The 17,689-nt window shown below is 41.5% G+C and overlaps 1 long non-coding RNA gene across 1 annotated transcript; it reads left to right on the top strand.

Annotated features, from left to right (window-relative positions):
• Positions 1 to 7,878: 7,878 nt before the first annotated feature.
• LOC126418633 (uncharacterized) lies at positions 7,879 to 14,757 on the top strand. The gene is made up of 2 exons (XR_007575882.1): positions 7,879 to 8,038; positions 14,469 to 14,757. It is a non-coding gene; the product is annotated as an uncharacterized LOC126418633 (long non-coding RNA).
• Positions 14,758 to 17,689: the final 2,932 nt, after the last annotated feature.

A 17,689-nucleotide genomic window follows, 5' to 3' on the forward strand; every position in this document is an offset into this window, starting at 1 on the left:
AGCTGCGTGAAAAAGTTCGCAACTGCCTGCTTCACACCCTCGACCGGAGGGAATCGTCAACCCTTCAAGGCCTCTTTAAGAGATCGAAGGCGTGGTAATCGCTACAGGAACGATCAGGACTCTACAGCGGGTGCTCGAGCATCTGCCACTTGAGTTGGCCCAACTTCTCTTTTACGAGATTTGCGATATAGGGACGTGCGTCATCGCACGGAACTTCGCGCACCTTCCACAACGGTCATTTTCGGCAGACATGCCGCCCCACGCACATTCTTCATTCTTCGGTGCTTCTCTAACGGTGTTTGTCTTACGGCAGTCAAGAAAAAACAGGGTGCGTGCTAACATCCCAAAGATGTTCGGGCTCATATGCGGTTCCTCTTCGCCGAAATGTCTTGGCTCAAACTCGTCTAGGGGTTGAACTGCACGTCTCACATTACACGCCCTAAATTAGGCAATTGTGACCCTTTGGATAAATTTTCTGGCAGATGGTAAGTTTGCGAAATACAAAGTTAACATAACATACAGTAACAGCAGTAATAATATCGGGAACTAAATTAACGACCCATAAATGATGTAGGCCACACAGTTGCGATTTGGTTAGAATAGTGTTTATTCAGAAAGCAAATGGTTCAAATGGCTCTGAGCACTATGGGACTTAACATCTTAGGTCATCAGTCCCCTAGAACTTAGAACTACTTAAACCTAACTAACCTAAGGACATCACACACATCCATGCCCGAGGCAGGATTCGAACCTGCGACCGCAGCAGTCGCACGGTTCCGGACTGCGCGCCTAGAACTGTACTTATTCGTTTAAAGGCTACAACTTTGGTTTTATTTTCTGTTATTTTCAAGTTACAGAGTTTACCTATTGAGTCCAAGCAATGTAGAGCAAACTGTAAAACATCCCCCATCTGTTGTCAAACGACTTAATCGTCAGCAAAGAGTACAGTATTTAAATACATGTTCCTAGAAATTTTATTCCTGGGTTAACTTCTGACTTCCATTGTCTAACAAAGTCATCAACATCTGTATTCAATAAAGTGGGTGAGAAATTGCATCATTTCGTATTAATCGGTTAACTGCTACTGGTCCTGTTTTGTCTTTGCCAGCATTCATTAAAGTTCCATTATTTAAATAGAAACTTTTTATCACTTGTGTTAAATGTTCAGGATAACCTTATCTTGCCATTATATTCCTCAGCATATACGTAGTCACTCTATCGAAGGCTTTTTCATAATCAGCAAATGCAATATGAGTTTCCAGGTTATGTTCTCGTCTCTTTTCAGTTGTCTGCTGCACTGCAGTAGCATTGTCAATGCATGATCGTTCTTTTCTAAAACCATTTAGTCCCTACAGTAAGAGTATCAGCTATTCGTTTCAGTATGTTATTAGTTATTCGTGCATATAATTTATAGCCAGTGTTTCAACAGACTTATTACTCTGCAATTGTTAGAAGCATTCCTAGTCCTTTTTATTCTTTTAATTGTATTCTTTTAGTTCACAACAGCCTCGCTTCAAACATTAGACCTTCACATTTAATATGTTCTGCGCTAATATTTTTGCGTCCTGTTTCTTTTCTATTCTTCATCTGCTTTAATGCATCTTGTATGTCCCCCAGATTAATACTGTCTTCTTGGTATATTTCATCATCTCGTTCCTTTTGCCCTTGTCTGTTTTCGTCAGTTCAATTTTAGCATTGTTTTCTACCCATAATCCCGGATAGTGTTTCATCCAGGCTCCTTCGTCTACTACGTGTAATCGTGCAGAACCTTTCTCCTGTTTGTTGTTTCAGGAGTTTGAGCCACCTATTGTCTGCCATGTACATTATTTTCAATATTTGACCTCATTCTGTCTTAGGAGTCTTGGTCAGCTTCTCTATTTTCCTGGCGTAGCTACGTTTTTCTTTATACTGTTCTTTCGTTTCCCCTGCATTCTTCTGCAGATTTCTAGTGTAAGCTTACTGTTTCTGTTTAACTGCATTTGCTAAATCTTCTCCTCCCAATTTATCTTTTTCTCCTCTATTGCTACAAGGATGACGTATGATTCCCACTCTGTATTTAGATTACTTTCTGTAGACTTATTTTGTAAATAATGCGCTGAACACTGTTGATATAGCTTTCATACACTCTTTTGTAGCAGAAGGTAGACTTTGAGAACTGCGACCGTAGCAGTCCCGCGGTTCCGGACTGTAGCGCCTAGAGCCGCACGGCCACCGCGGCCGGCTTCAGAAAGCAAAGTAATAGCGAAAGTGGTCGTATTTAGAGTTACTGTTACACTCGAGCGCGTATCCATTTGACACAATTCGATCATTCACAATCTCATTGCGAATTGCTTATCCAATACTCCACCTCGTTAACTATGCGAAAAGTTAAGAGTTCACACCAGGCGCGCGGCTGCTCACCGCTCAGAGACTTAACTGCCGCGATTCCACAAAACGCGAAATTTTTTAAGTCGTTTCACTTCCTAGCTGACTAAAGACCGACCGTCCGCTTTCGGGTCTCAGTCTGAACTGTCCCTCTTGGTGTCTCCAGCCAAATTGTCCTCTTTCGTGTCTGCAGCAGCACTGTCTCTCTGCCCGTCCCCAGCCGCGTCCAGCGCGCCGAACATCCTCGCTCAACTGACTAGGGCAGTTCCCTTTCCTGAAGCCGTCCATCTGATTGTCTACTGCTTATTCTACGTTACCTTACATTGTACCATATTTAAATAATCAAAGCTTTACCACTTTCACGTTCTAAATACAGTAACAATAAAATCCAATACTAAATTTTTTTACATAAAACCAATACAATTTCCTTCTTAACTTTGAACGTCACGGCCAGTAGCCTTGCACAAAAGTGCTTTCTGATAAATACATAAAGAACAAAAATAACTATTATACACTAAACTTTGCAACAGATGTTCCATTACCTAATGATTAAATAAAGTGTCATGCTGACATTGTTCAATATGTTTCGTGTTGAGGAAGTGATGATCTGATGCTTAACTGAAAATACTCATAATTTAAATTTACTATATCTTGTAACAAATGAAGTTACACAGTTGCTATTTACAACATTTGTCATTTTAATGATGCGGTTCTATGTGAAATGTTAACCGTTAAGCTCGACCAAAGCGTTCAGATTTTAGCATTCAGGTCTTTGTTATAAAACGTGTTAATTTTACTTTAATAGTAAATCCTAAACTATTATACATATGATCAATATTCAAGTTTTATTGGGATCACCATGAAAGTTTATGGAGGACGGCACATTAAAATCACTGTGGCTTGATTCCCCGCATCACTACGGAATTAAATAGTTTCCATAAATGTTTCCTTTAATAGCCGATCTTAGGTCCGCCATATTTAACACTGCTAAGTCTCCTCGGCCACAAACGGCTTCTACTGGGTTTCATTATGACGTAGCTTCTCTTCTCTTTCACTCTCACACTACACCGCTTAGGCCTCAATAGAAAATAGGCGCCTGTGAATTTCACCATCTCGTGGTGAATCTGCCCCCTTTGTGGCACACGGTCCTCGACGACAGGATTCGTTTCACACTTCCTGTAGGCTAACTCTTTTGGCCATATATAGGGTGAGTCACCTAACGTTACCGCTGGATATATTACGTAAACCACATCAAATACTGACGAATCGATTCCACAGACCGAACGTGAGGAGAGGGGCTAGTGTAATTGGTTAATACAAACAATAAAAAAATGCACGGAAGTATGTTTTTTATCACAAACCTACGTTTTTTTAAATGGAACCCCGTTAGTTTTGTTAGCGCATCTGAACATATAAACAAATACGTAATCAGTGCCGTTTGTTGCATTGTAAAATGTTAATTACATCCGGAGATATTGTAACCTAAATTTGACGCTTGAGTACCACTCCTCCGCTGTTAGATCGTGTGTATCGGAGAGCACCGAATTACGTAGGGATCCAAAGGGAACGGTGATGGACCTTAGGTACAGAAGAGACTGGAACAGCACATTACGTCCACATGCTAACACCTTTTTATTGGTCTTTTTCACTGACGCACATGTACATTAGCATGAGCGGTGATGTACACGTAAACACGTGGTTTCCGTTTTCAATTACGGAGTGGAATAGAGTGTGTCCCGACATGTCAGGCCAATAGATGTTCAATGTGGTGGCTATCATTTGCTGCACACAATTGCAATCTCTGGCGTAATGAATGTCGTACACGCCGCAGTACATCTGGTGTAATGTCGCCGAAGGCTGCCACAATACGTTGTTTCATATCCTCTGGGGTTGTAGGCACATCACGGTACACATTCTCCTTTAACGTGCCCCACAGAAAGAAGTCCAGAGGTGTAAGATCAGGAGAACGGGCTGACCAATTTATGCGTCCTCCACGTCCTATGAAACGCCCGTCGAACGTGTACCTCACCCCTCATGGTAATGTACATGTGCGTCAGTGAAAAAGACCAATAAAAAGGTGTTAGCATGTGGACGTAATGTGCTGTTCCAGTCTCTTCTGTACCTAAGGTCCATCACCGTTCTCTTTGGATCCCTACGTAATTCGGTGCTCTCCGATACACACGATCGAACAGCAGAGGAGTGGTACTCCAGCGTCAACTTTAGGTTACAATATCTCCGGATGTAATTAACATTTTACAATGCAACAAACGCCACTGATTACGTATTTGTTTATATGTTCGGATGTGGAAACAAAACTAACGGGGATCCATTTAAAAAAAAACCTAGGTTTGTGTTAAAAAACATACTTCCGTGCATTTTTGTATGGTTTGTATTAACCAATTACACTAGCCCCTCTCCTCACGTTCGGTCTGTGGGATCGATTCGTCAGTATTTGATGTGGTTTACGAAATATATCCAGCGGTAATGTTAGGTGACTCACCCTGTATTTAAATGAGAAAGCAATGCTCGTTAGCTCGCAAGGGTGACTATTGTTGAACTGCGTGAAATAAAATCGTCATAACTTCTGAACGGTTTGAGTTAGGACATTCGAACTGCAGGATTAGCCACGGGGCACGATGGGGATTAGAATGTGCATGGACACGCGCCTTGTTGATGTCGGCCATTTGCAAATGAAAATGTCACGGTACAGGGCATCTGGGGGACTGAGACTCCGCATTTCACGATCGAGAAGTCCCTTCCCCCTCAACGGGTGATGTGTGGTGTGCAGTGTCCAGTCACAGAATAATCGGTACGATATTCCTTGATGGCACGGTGACTAACCAACGGTACGTGAAGAGTTTGGAAGATGATTTCAGCCCCAGCGAGTCTGATTTCGACAAGATGTAGTTCATGCAAGACGGACCTCGACCCGATAGAAGCAGGAGAGTGTTTGCTATCCTGGAGAAGCACTTTGGGGACTGCATTCTGGCTCTGGGGTACGCACAGGCCACTGGCATGGACCTCGATTGGCCGCCATATTCTCCAGATCTGAACAAATGCGACTCCTTTTTGTGGGACTATATCAGAGACCAGGTATATAGCAATAACCCCAAAACCATTGCTGAGCTGGAAACAGCCATTCAGGAGGTCATCGACAGCATAGATGTTCCGACACTTCAGCGCGTCACACAGAATTTCGCTATTCGTCTGCGGCACATCATCGGCAATGATGACAAGCATATGGAACATGTGGTAACCTAAATCCGAATACCTGTAGTGACGTCTACATGTTGAATAAAGTGTGTGCATGCCGTAGCTTTAACTAATTTACGTCCTTTTTCATATAGTTCAATAATTGCCACCCTGAATACATAGATCCGGCCTACGTTGTATATACGCTGCAGCAGCACGCTCAAACGCAAGCTTTCCGATCTCTCCTTATTCATATATGTATGAGAAAACACCGACAAAATTTAATCGTAAAAATTTATTTCCCGAAGGCTTTACGTCGCTAAAGGAACTCGATGCGTAATTTCACATATATCTGTCTTCCAGTGAGGTAATTAGGAACTTAGAAAAAATAAAAACTATATGTCTTTATGTGAGTTAAATAGCTTTTTATATTCTGACGTGATATGTTCACATTTTGTTTCCGGAGGAGAAAATTTCCTTATGTTTCAAAAACGTTAACATAACTCTGGCTCTAACGTAAATCAGTAACAGATATTTGCTTTACTTAGAGACACTACAGATAAATATTCCATACATGAATTTCAGATGTATTTACGCTATTTTTGAGGTGATAGAGACTCTGAAACTATTTTCTGTCGCTGTAGGTAGTGGAGTGCTGTGGTGGCCACGTGCAGACAGTACTTGTCAGGAGAACGTTACAACCTCAGATGTTAATGTCATTCGCTATCTAATTTAAATTATTCATGACGTCCTTTATTATTTAGTTCTATATTGTGTTCAAATTAACGGCACATTTAACAAAGAGCTTACTCACGTTATATGTTTCCACATATTAAATACCAGGTTTTGAAAACTGCAACATATCATCATATCGTATTAGAAAATGTTCTTCTACACTCCTGGAAATTGAAATAAGAACATCGTGAATTCATTGTCCCAGGAAGAGGAAACTTTATTGACACATTCCTGGGGTCAGATACATCACATGATCACACTGACAGAACCACAGGCACATAGACACAGGCAACAGAGCATGCACAATGTCGGCACTAGTACAGTGTATATCCACCTTTCGCAGCAATGCAGGCTGCTATTCTCCCATGGAGACGATCGTACAGATGCTGGATGTAGTCCTGTGGAACGGCTTGCCATGCCATTTCCACCTGGCGCCTCAGTTGGACCAGCGTTCGTGCTGGACGTGCAGACCGCGTGAGACGACGCTTCATCCAGTCCCAAACATGCTCAATGGGGGACAGATCCGGAGATCTTGCTGGCCAGGGTAGTTGACTTGCACCTTCTAGAGCACGTTGGGTGGCACGGGATACATGCGGATGTGCATTGTCCTGTTGGAACAGCAAGTTCCCTTGCCAGTCTAGGAATGGTAGAACGATGGGTTCGATGACGATTTGGATGTACCGTGCACTATTCAGTGTCCCCTCGACGATCACCAGTGGTGTACGGCCAGTGTAGGAGATCGCTCCCCACACCATGATGCCGGGTGTTGGCCCTGTGTGCCTCGGTCGTATGCAGTCCTGATTGTGGCGCTCACCTGCACGGCGCCAAACACGCATACGACCATCATTGGCACCAAGGCAGAAGCGACTCTCATCGCTGAAGACGACACGTCTCCATTCGTCCCTCCATTCACGCCTGTCGCGACACCACTGGAGGCGGGCTGCACGATGTTGGGGCGTCAGCGGAAGACGGCCTAACGGTGTGCGGGACCGTAGCCCAGCTTCATGGAGACGGTTGCGAATGGTCCTCGCCGATACCCCAGCAGCAACAGTGTCCCTAATTTGCTGGGAAGTGGCGGTGCGGTCCCCTACGGCACTGCGTAGGATCCTACGGTCTTGGCGTGCATCCGTGCGTCGCTGCGGTCCGGTCCCAGGTCGACGGGCACGTGCACCTTCCGCCGACCACTGGCGACAACATCGATGTACTGTGGAGACCTCACGCCCCACGTGTTGAGCAATTCGGCGGTACGTCCACCCGGCCTCCCGCATGCCCACTATACGCCCTCGCTCAAAGTCCGTCAACTGCACATACGGTTCACGTCCACGCTGTCGCGGCATGCTACCAGTGTTAAAGACTGCGATGGAGCTCCGTATGCCACGGCAAACTGGCTGACACTGACGGCGGCGGTGCACAAATGCTGCGCAGCTAGCGCCATTCGACGGCCAACACCGCGGTTCCTGGTGTGTCCGCTGTGCCGTGCGTGTGATCATTGCTTGTACAGCCCTCTCGCAGTGTCCGGAGCAAGTATGGTGGGTCTGACACACCGGTGTCAATGTGTTCTTTTTTCCATTTCCAGGAGTGTATTTCACAGTACAATGGCCTGAGTCCAATTGAGCTGCGCAAAGTGAACGTTCAAGTAACAAAGCAATAGGAATGCGAGGCAGTGTGGAATGACTACGGCCGCCCCATCTACCCTACGCCGATCTGTGCTGCTCGTTTTGAGGATAAAACCTACGGCCCCTGCCATGTAAGTAGACACCGAGCTTGTTTTCTGGATTCTGACCAGTGACGAGACAACTGACCAGCACAGGCTTTGCTCAAAATCACAACTGGCAATGACATTACACGCTTCCTGTGTGGTATGGAACGACTGCTGTACACGTCCTAGCATTTCGGCGGAGATGTCCTAGCAGCCTGCAGTAATAAGTAGTTGCGTATCAGCGGGAGTATTTGGTATGTCCTTGTGGGTATCGTATTTCAGCTTTACCCATAGAAAAAAGTCTACAGGCATCAAATTCTGGGACGGGCCGCCCGAGGTACAGGTCCTCTGCGCCCAGTCCAACGATTTGTAAACAATTCGTGAAGACAAGCTGTAGTACTTCGCGCACTATGGGCTGGACAGCCGTCATGTTGATACCACAGGTTCCTCCTAGTCTGCTAAAGAAAGTCTTCCAGCATTCGTGGTAGACGGTCTGGTAGGAGGCTGCGATACTTGTGCGGGTTCAGTCTATGAAAAACGGGCCTATGAGCTAATGGTTTACTATCCCACACAATACGTTTATACTCCATGGACGCTGACGTTCCAACAGACTAAGCCAACAGGGATTGTCAACAGACTAGTAACGCATGTTTCAGTGGTTTACCTGGCCATAACTGGTAAATGTGGCTTCACCACTAACAATCATCTGGAGTAGCCTGTCTCAAAGTCCATCTACAGAAGCTACAACCATTTTAATAATCGCATTCGTGCAGCTCTTGATAGAGATAGATATGATAGAGATGGAATCCATGTCGATATAGAATGCATGGAACACTTTCCCGACTCATGCCACTTCCTCGTGAGATTACGCTGGAGCTAACGTACTAATCGACTGCAACAGCAGCAAAAAGATTAATCCCCCTCTCTTCTGTCGCCACTAGTTTCCCTCTCTAACGTTGTCTAGGTGTCACGCTACCACTCTCATGTAAGCTGTTGCATCAATAATCGCTGAGACAGTTGTCTGTAGGGATATCTTGCCGCATGCATTGTACGAGAACAAACTACATTTTTCGTACACTCTCCATCCACCACGAGCATGGTTTTCTCTGCATCGGTAAATCCCAACGTCCACTCATGACCTACTGCTTGGACTTTCAGACACTACCTGACCAGCAAGTTGCTATGCACTCAGGAAACACACAAGCACATTCAAACCAAACGTAACAACACCATATCTGGCAACCATGTAGGCTGAGTGGCAGAAACAAGTGTCAGTGTGGAGTCCTTTAAAAATACGATATCCTGTAAACGACTCGCACTAGAATGCTGCAACAAACACCACTGAAATTCTAATTTACCCTAATTTTAGTTTCTTAATGTCAGCCGCGCGGGATTAGCCGAGAGGTCTAAGGCGCTGCAGTCATGGACTGTGCCGCTGGTCCCAGCGGAGGTTCGAGTCCTCCCTCGGGCATGGGTGTGTGTGTTTGTCCTTAGGATAATTTAGGTTAAGTATTGCGTAAGCTTAAGGACTGATGACCTTAGCAGTTAAGTCCCATAAGATAAAACACATTTGAACGTTTTTTGTTAATGTCAATAGGCATTGTTCGATTTAACAAACGTATGTTTGCACAAAAGATACGCTTTGTAAGTATAATGACAATCTGTTTATTGGCTAAAAATAAGTGCCCCTGATTACCAGTCCATTCTGTGAAAATCGCACATCAAAAGCACTCCCCATTACCGCATTATTTGCGGTGCAAGTTGTAGTTGATTCACCCATTATACCTCACAGTATACACCCTTTCGATTACCACATTATTTGCGGTGCAAGTTTCAGGTGGTTCACCCTGTATACCTCACAATATACACAGCACTAACTGGATTTCTGGTATTGAGGATGCTAAACACAATATCTGAATTATTAATCAACGCTCTTTCTCCACCAAAGAAAGAAACAATTTTATAATTTCTGTAATGCACTATATCTTTGCCTCACAATACCTTCTATTCCTCCTCTTAGAAAATTATTTCGAAGAATTATTTCGGGAGACCACTCGAAATGTAAATAGTTGCGGAAATATACTTGATCTCTTAGCAACAAGCAGATAGGAAGTATCATGACGGATACACGGATTAGTGCGCACAAGCTCGCTGTGGCGAGATGACCAGCGCACATCCACATCTACCAAAAGTAAACTCAGAATATATCCATTTTTAGTAAAGTGGATAAAAATTCACTTCAGGCTTTCGTAACAGACAGGCACCACTCCTTCTAATCTGACTAAGTAAGCGTACACCAGATGTGGTTTGAATTCAAAGAAATAATATCGACAGCAATTGAAAGATATATACCAATGAGCACAAAAAACAGGTCAGAACACAGTCGCGGAAGCAACTAGAAAGGATTCCTAATTTAAAAGAACACAAAATACCTAAGAAAGCCGAAGTTTTCCGGAAGCTCTAAATTTAGAACTTCAAAGCGAGATGGTTTTTATATTTTCTACAACGACACTCTGCCTCTAAATCTGGCGGAAAACCCAAAGCGATTTTGGTTGTATCTAAAGTAAACCAGCGGAAAAACGCTTTAAATACCTTTAAGAATGATGATATTTCTGATGACAGTGATACTGAAGCAAAGTCGCTAAACATGGTTTTCCGAAATTCTTTCACCTAACAAGACGAAATGGATGTTCCAGAACTCGAATCGGGAACAACTGCCAACATGAGTGACATAGGAGTAAATGTCCTCTATGTAGCGAAGGAGCTAAGATCACTGGATAAAGGCAAGGCCTCCAATCCAAACCGTATACGGGCCACATTCCCTTCAGAGTATGCTGATTCAGTAGTTCCGTTCATAGCAACCATATAAAACCAATCGCTCGTCGAAACATCCGTGCCTAAGAACTGGAAAGTCACGCAAGCCACACCAATAATCAAGAAAGGAAATAGCAATAATCCGGTGAATTATAGACCCATATCACTAACGTGATTTGAAGTATGATTTTGGAACATATACTGTGTTCGACCATTATGAATTACCTCGAAGAAAACGATTTATTGACAAATATACATTCCGATTCAGGAAATTATGTTCTTGTGAATCACAACTAACTATTTTCTTGAAGTAATGAGTTCTACCGACAGGGGATGTCAAATTAATTCCATATTTTTGGATTTCCAGAAGGCTTTTGACACCGTTCCTCAAGAGCGACTTCTCATCAAACTGCGTGCCTATGGAATATTGCCTCAGTTGTGCGACAGGATTTGTGATTTCCTGTGAGAAAAAGTCATAGTTCGTTGTAACTGACGGAAAATCATCGAGTAAAACAGAAGTAATAGCTGACGTTCCTCAAGGAAGTGTTACGGGCCCTCTGCTGTTCCTGATGAACACAAACAGTTTAGGAGACAACCTGAGCAGCTGTCTTAGGTTGCTTGTAGCTGATGCTGTGATTTACCTTCTTGTAAAGTCATCAGATGATCAAATTCAATTGCAAAATGATTTAGACAAGATATCTGTATGTGCGAAAAGTGGCAGTTGTCTCTAAGTAACGAAAACGTGCAAGTCATCCATATGATTACTAAAAGGAATCTGCTAAATTTGGGTCGTACGATAAATTGCACAAAGCTTAAGGTTGTAAATTCAGTTAGATATTTAGGAATTACAGTTTCGAATAACTTTAATTGAAAGGTTCCCATAGATAATGTTATGAGGAAAGCAAGCGGAAGATGCGATTTATTGGCAGAATATGTAGAAAACGGAACAGGTCTACTAAAGAGATTGCTTATATTATGCTTGTTCGCCCTCTTCTGGAGTACTGCTGTGAGGTGTGGGATCTGCATCATATAGGATTGACGGAGAACATGGAAACAGTTCAGAGAACGGCAGCTCGTTTATTATTATTACGAAACAGGGGAGAGAGTACCACTGATATGATACGCGAATTGGGGTGGCTGTCATTAAAGCAGTTGCGAATTTCACTGCAGGAGAATCTTCTCATTAATTTCAATCCCAAACTATGTCCTCAGACTGTGAAAATATTTTGTTGATGCCCGCCTCCATGAGGAGTAATGATCATTATAATAAAACAAGAGAAATCAGAGTTCACACAGAAAGATTTGTGTTCATTTTATCCACGCGCTGTTCGAGAGTGGAACTGTAGAGACGTAGTGTTGGTGGCTCTTTTATGTATTATTTATATGTTACGAAAAGTGGGAGTTAGTGTTATTCTGACTGTTTAACAACTGGAAAATTATTTAGGTCAGTGACTCGGTTGTGGTCCTTGACGCAGTTAGTTTGCCTGACACGATGTTTTTATATTAAAAGACACCACCAACATACAAAATTCCAGATATTTGGCTGCATTTGCAATTTCAACTGATTTTTATAAATTATTCTTGACTTCCGTGAAACTGCAGTGCCATGGAAGTTGTTGCAATTTCTGTTCTGTGGGGTTCAAAAAAATTTACTGAAGTTACTTAACTCAAATGTGATTCAATGTTGAAAAAAATTGATTACTTTTACTGTTTCAAAGGAAGAACTGCTAATCAAGAGAATTCTCCCACATTTACATTTATTTTTATTTGTCAAAATTAGCAAGTATTAAGATATATATTACAACTCTAGGCCGGTATCATTTAGAACAATGGCGCTGACCTCTGCACCAATGTTCCCCTATAAAATTTGCATAAAAATATTGATGTTGCCGCTTCATGAATATAGGAGTTGTTACATATAAACTTTTACAACACTTTTAAGTAATATTTGAATACATTTAGGCTAAATGTTACATAGAACTTCAACGTTTTCATGCCTCGTCACAAAATGGCTTCTTACTCTACCAAGAAACAATAGGGAAGAGAGAGCGATTCTTTTGCAAAAGGAACAGAGTTTGCAATTAGATTCGCAGATCAAATTAACTGATTACACTCTTTGTTATTTTTCTGCGATAATATTTATTTCGTTACGACGTCAGTTTCGTTATATTTGCGAAGTTATTCATTATCATTTTTATCACGTTGACTGGCAATGGCAAGGAAAGCGTTTCTGAAGAAGAGAAATTTGTTAACATCGAGTGTAGATTTAAGTGTCAGGAAGTCGTTTCTGAAAGTATTCGTATGGAGTGTAGCCATGTATGGAAGTGAAACATGGACGATAAATAGCTTTGGAAATGTGGTGCTACAGAAGAATGCTGAAGATTAGATGGGTAGATCACATAACTAATGAGGAGGTATTGAATAGAATTGGGGAGGAGTTTATGGCACAACTTGACGAGAAGAAGGGACCGGTTGGTAGGACATGTTCTGAGGCATCAAGGGATCACAAATTTAGCATTGGAGGGCAGCGTGGAGGGTAAAAATCGTAGAGGGAAACAAAGAGATGAATACACTAAGCAGATTCAGAAGGATGTAGGTTGCAGTAGGTACTGGGAGATGAAGAAACGTCCACAGAATAGGGCAGCATGGAGAGCTGCATCGAACCAGTCTCAGGACTGAAGACCACAACAACAAAATGTGGCATACCGCCACAATAGCTCGAAGGTGGTTCGATGAAGCGACTTTCAGGTATTAAATTTTGAATTCCAGAGTAAACATATAAATGTACATGTACATGTATATATAAGCTTCTGTGACACCGCAGTGAGCAAGAGATTGAAACGATAGTTGCAGTTAACAGGAAATGGCTAAGAAGGTATCACTGAATCATCGTAAATATGAGAGTTATGCAGTCTTAAAAACGGAAATACTTCAATTACAGTGCAAAATGACATACTACAACCCATATTTACGTTAATGTCCCTGTTAGACTGCAGTCTTCTCCAGAAATTTCGTTATGACAGTGTGTTACAGAGAGAAACTGATTATTCAAATCCCACGATTCATTCGATATGTTCTTTCTCAAATTTTTGTTTATGACTACTTTAAAAACTAAAGAAATATTAAAATGTATGAGTGTTCTTCGTATGCAATGACAATTTTGCTTGTTATATAATATCACTCGGTGGACAATGCTTTTGCGGATGCGTTATTGATCTATACAAAAAAATTAACAGTATAAATACTTCAAAGATACGCTTTCAATTTTCTTTCAAAAGTGCCAGACGAATACCTGGAAACATATGAAGTGGATTAATTATTACTTGGAGCAAATGTCATACATTTTGTTTAAAAATAAATTTTAGCAGAACTAAGCTAAATGGATTTGCAGTATTCTGGAACTACTAATATTACCCGCTTACAATTATGTAGTTATACAATATTTTTATAAATGCCATAAAGCAAAATATCAATTGTAGTCAATATGTTGATAAAAAATATTAGAATTTTTATTGAAGGATATGAATTACATTTGACCCTGACCACCGATATTCTAGAGTGGTTAGAAAAAAATGTGGATTATGTTAAGAATGGTCAGAATATAGATTTTTGAAACATGATTTTGTACACGTACCGCTACTACTTTATCCACTGATCTTTTCAGGGTGATTCAGGGGGTCCGTTGCTCTACGAGGGAAAGATTGTGGGGATTGCGTCGTGGGGCTATGCATGTGGCGAGCCTCCCTACCCTTCTGTCTACACACGTGTCTCTAGCTACGTGGACTGGGTCATTGAGAAGACTAATGCATCGCTGGTGTATTGATAGCACCGTTGGATCTGTATTTGCTACAGTTTTTAAATGTTGATAAAAGTTAATATTGTGTTATCACAGTATGTTATTTATGTCAATGTCTGTCTGAAAGTGACAATAAAATTTCATCTGAAGTTTCTTAGCGGCAGTCTAATGCTCACTGTTTGACACTGTGTCAGGCTTAATTTCGTTCATAAACCACATCCTCTCATTATAATATTTGTCCATATTATGCTTTTCCACCGAATCAACAGTTTGTTTTGCTGTTGGCTACCCAGCAAGGCGCAGTCGTTCACGAAGCACGATGTTCCGATTCTGCACCTTGCCGTTATCATCAGGTGATACATGTACATTGAGCGTGTTTGCTGCATCACACCTCCCCACTTCTTCCCTAACTACCCAGCCGCACCCCACGTTGGGCAGAGTGAATGAAAAGGGGGGGGGGGGGGAGCAGAGACTCGATTACTGAATACTTAGCGCAACTCAGATATCCCATGCATCAGTGCTTCTACTGTCATATTTGGGAAAGAAATTCGCTTTCCTATGACTCTGTGATTTCAGTTGACTGAGCACTGAGAGTGAAGCCATTGGCCCTATTGATCAGACCGCCAGGCACACGTATTTCAACAGCCTCCTTTAAATCACAGTCCAAAAATGACAAAGTCTTTCTTATCACTTCCATTTGTTCATACTTAATTGATTCTCCTGTAGTTCTGCAGCGCTTCGCAACCACAGATTTTGTTGGTTGCTTGGGTTCGATATGACTCCTGTGTTTCTGACACCTTTCTTCGATCGTCCACAGTCTGGCTGACATACGCCTTACCTCATTTTCGTGGAATACAGTAAACATCTGGTTAGCAGAGCCCCAAATAATCATGCCTCCAACCTAATATTGCACCATCTTACGGAAGTGCACAGAAAATGCAGTTAATGTTACTTTTAGGAAAGATTCTGCTGATTTTCAGTGACACTTCGCTGTCATACGCCAAATACTCCAGTCTTATCCGCATCATTGCGTTATATTTGCCGGGGCTGTATCTTCTGCCTGAAAGTACGTCGGATTTGTCTCTGGATGCATCCGTATTTCTTCAAAACATGCACTCTTAAGGTGGCTGGGTTCCCTTGACAGAATTTCTTCGGCCAATACTGCGTTGGCCCTGTTGAATAGTGTACATGGCTCACCATCATACCGTGAAGGATGACGGCAGCTCGAGGAGTAGAGATACAAATTTGTGTGGGTAGCTTGCAATATTATTCAGGGCATTTTGCTAAGACTAAAATAAAATAAAGTTGCTCCAACGCAATATCTTGCCACGTTTCTTAGTTACTGCTCAACAAAGCGCTGCGGAAATGTTGTCTGCGAAACTTTACAGATGGAAAAGAGAAACATGATAGTTCAAATAACATGATATGGGTTACTGCAGAAACATTTATAGAAAATTCATCGTCATTTTAGACATGTACAAGAACTTAAAGAACACGTGATAAATGTCAGGGGTTCCTTAATGAATACACTTATGTACATTATATTAACTGTATACCTCTATGATAATATATAAACAAAATTCATTGAACACTGTGCCTCTGAGCTTAGAAATATTTAAAGTTACTTTTGTAACTAGTCTTTTATCGGTAGAACATTTCCTGACTGGTTGAAATATGCTGAAGTGAAGCCTTTGTACAAGAAAAACGATAAAGAAATACCATCAAACTTCCATCTAAATTCCCTTTTGCCCACTTTCTCAAAAATTTTAGGTAGTTTACAGTCACCTTCTTAATCATCTGACCACAAATAAAATATTATCCAAGTCACAATCGGATTTCTAAAGGATTCTGATATTGAGAAGCGTATCTGCACATACAGTGACAATGTACTTAATGCGTTGGACAATACATTACAGGCTACTGTGATCTGTCAAGGACATTTGCCGGTGTAAATCACAATATCGTTTTAAGTACATTAGAATGTTACTGTGTAACAAGAAATGCTGCAAAATGGTTAAAATCCTATATCTCTGGCAGAAAACAAAGGATGTGAATAGGAAATAGATGTGTATTAAGCTATCAGGCATCATCAAACCGATAGCAAATAACATGTGGTGCCACCCAAGTTTCCATCTTAGGGCCTTTACTTTTTCTTGTACATATCAATGACCTTTCAGCAGTAACATTATCAGATGCCAAATATGCTTTGTTCGTAGACAATACAAACATTCTAATACATAGTAAACAAGGTAATGCCACAGAAGGGCCAAGTGAAATTTTCATGGACATTAGTAAAATAATGGCTCCTAGCCAATTCTCTGCCACTAAATCGCGAAAGCAAAAAATGCTTGTGCTGTTCAGAACTTGTAAACGGTGTCCTGCCAGTATATGCATAAAATATGACTACCAGCACATAGATGATGATAATGTTAAATTCTTGAGATTACAAATTGATAATAAATGTAACTGGAGGAGCATACCACACAATCGCTGAAATGCCTACAAATAAATTTTTATTTGTTATGAGAATGTTGTCAGATACAGGTGACATAAAAAAATGCTAGTGTGCTATGCTTACTTCCATTCTATAATCTCGGACAGGATTATTTTCAGGGGTAATTCACTAAGGCAAGCTAAAGTTTTCCAAGCCAATACGAATTATTTGTGGTGTGAATTCAAGACTGTCCTACAGGCAGCTGTTTAATGAACTGGGGATACTAACTACTGCTTACCAATATATTTATTCCTTGGTGAAACTTGTCATTGAAACAAATCTTTTTTTCAAACCAACACCTCAGTTCATGGAATCAAATAAATTTGACAGAGATTGAAAGTCACATTCTTTGGTTCAGAAAGGCGTCCACAGTATCAATAACATGCTAGCAGCCATAAAAAGTTTAACTAATAATAAAGATCAGTTTTAGGAGAGCCTAAAGGATTATTGGTGGCCAACGCCTTCTGCTCAGTAGATGAATTTCTTGGCAAAACCGATTCATGTGCGTATGTTATTAATAATATCACATAATTCGTATATCGCATACAATCTGACTTCTGTACAAATTTTGTGGAATAATGCGATCATTGTAAAT

Source organism: Schistocerca serialis, chromosome 1 (assembly GCF_023864345.2).
Source record: "Schistocerca serialis cubense isolate TAMUIC-IGC-003099 chromosome 1, iqSchSeri2.2, whole genome shotgun sequence".
In the NCBI taxonomy this organism is placed as follows: domain Eukaryota; kingdom Metazoa; phylum Arthropoda; class Insecta; order Orthoptera; family Acrididae; genus Schistocerca; species Schistocerca serialis.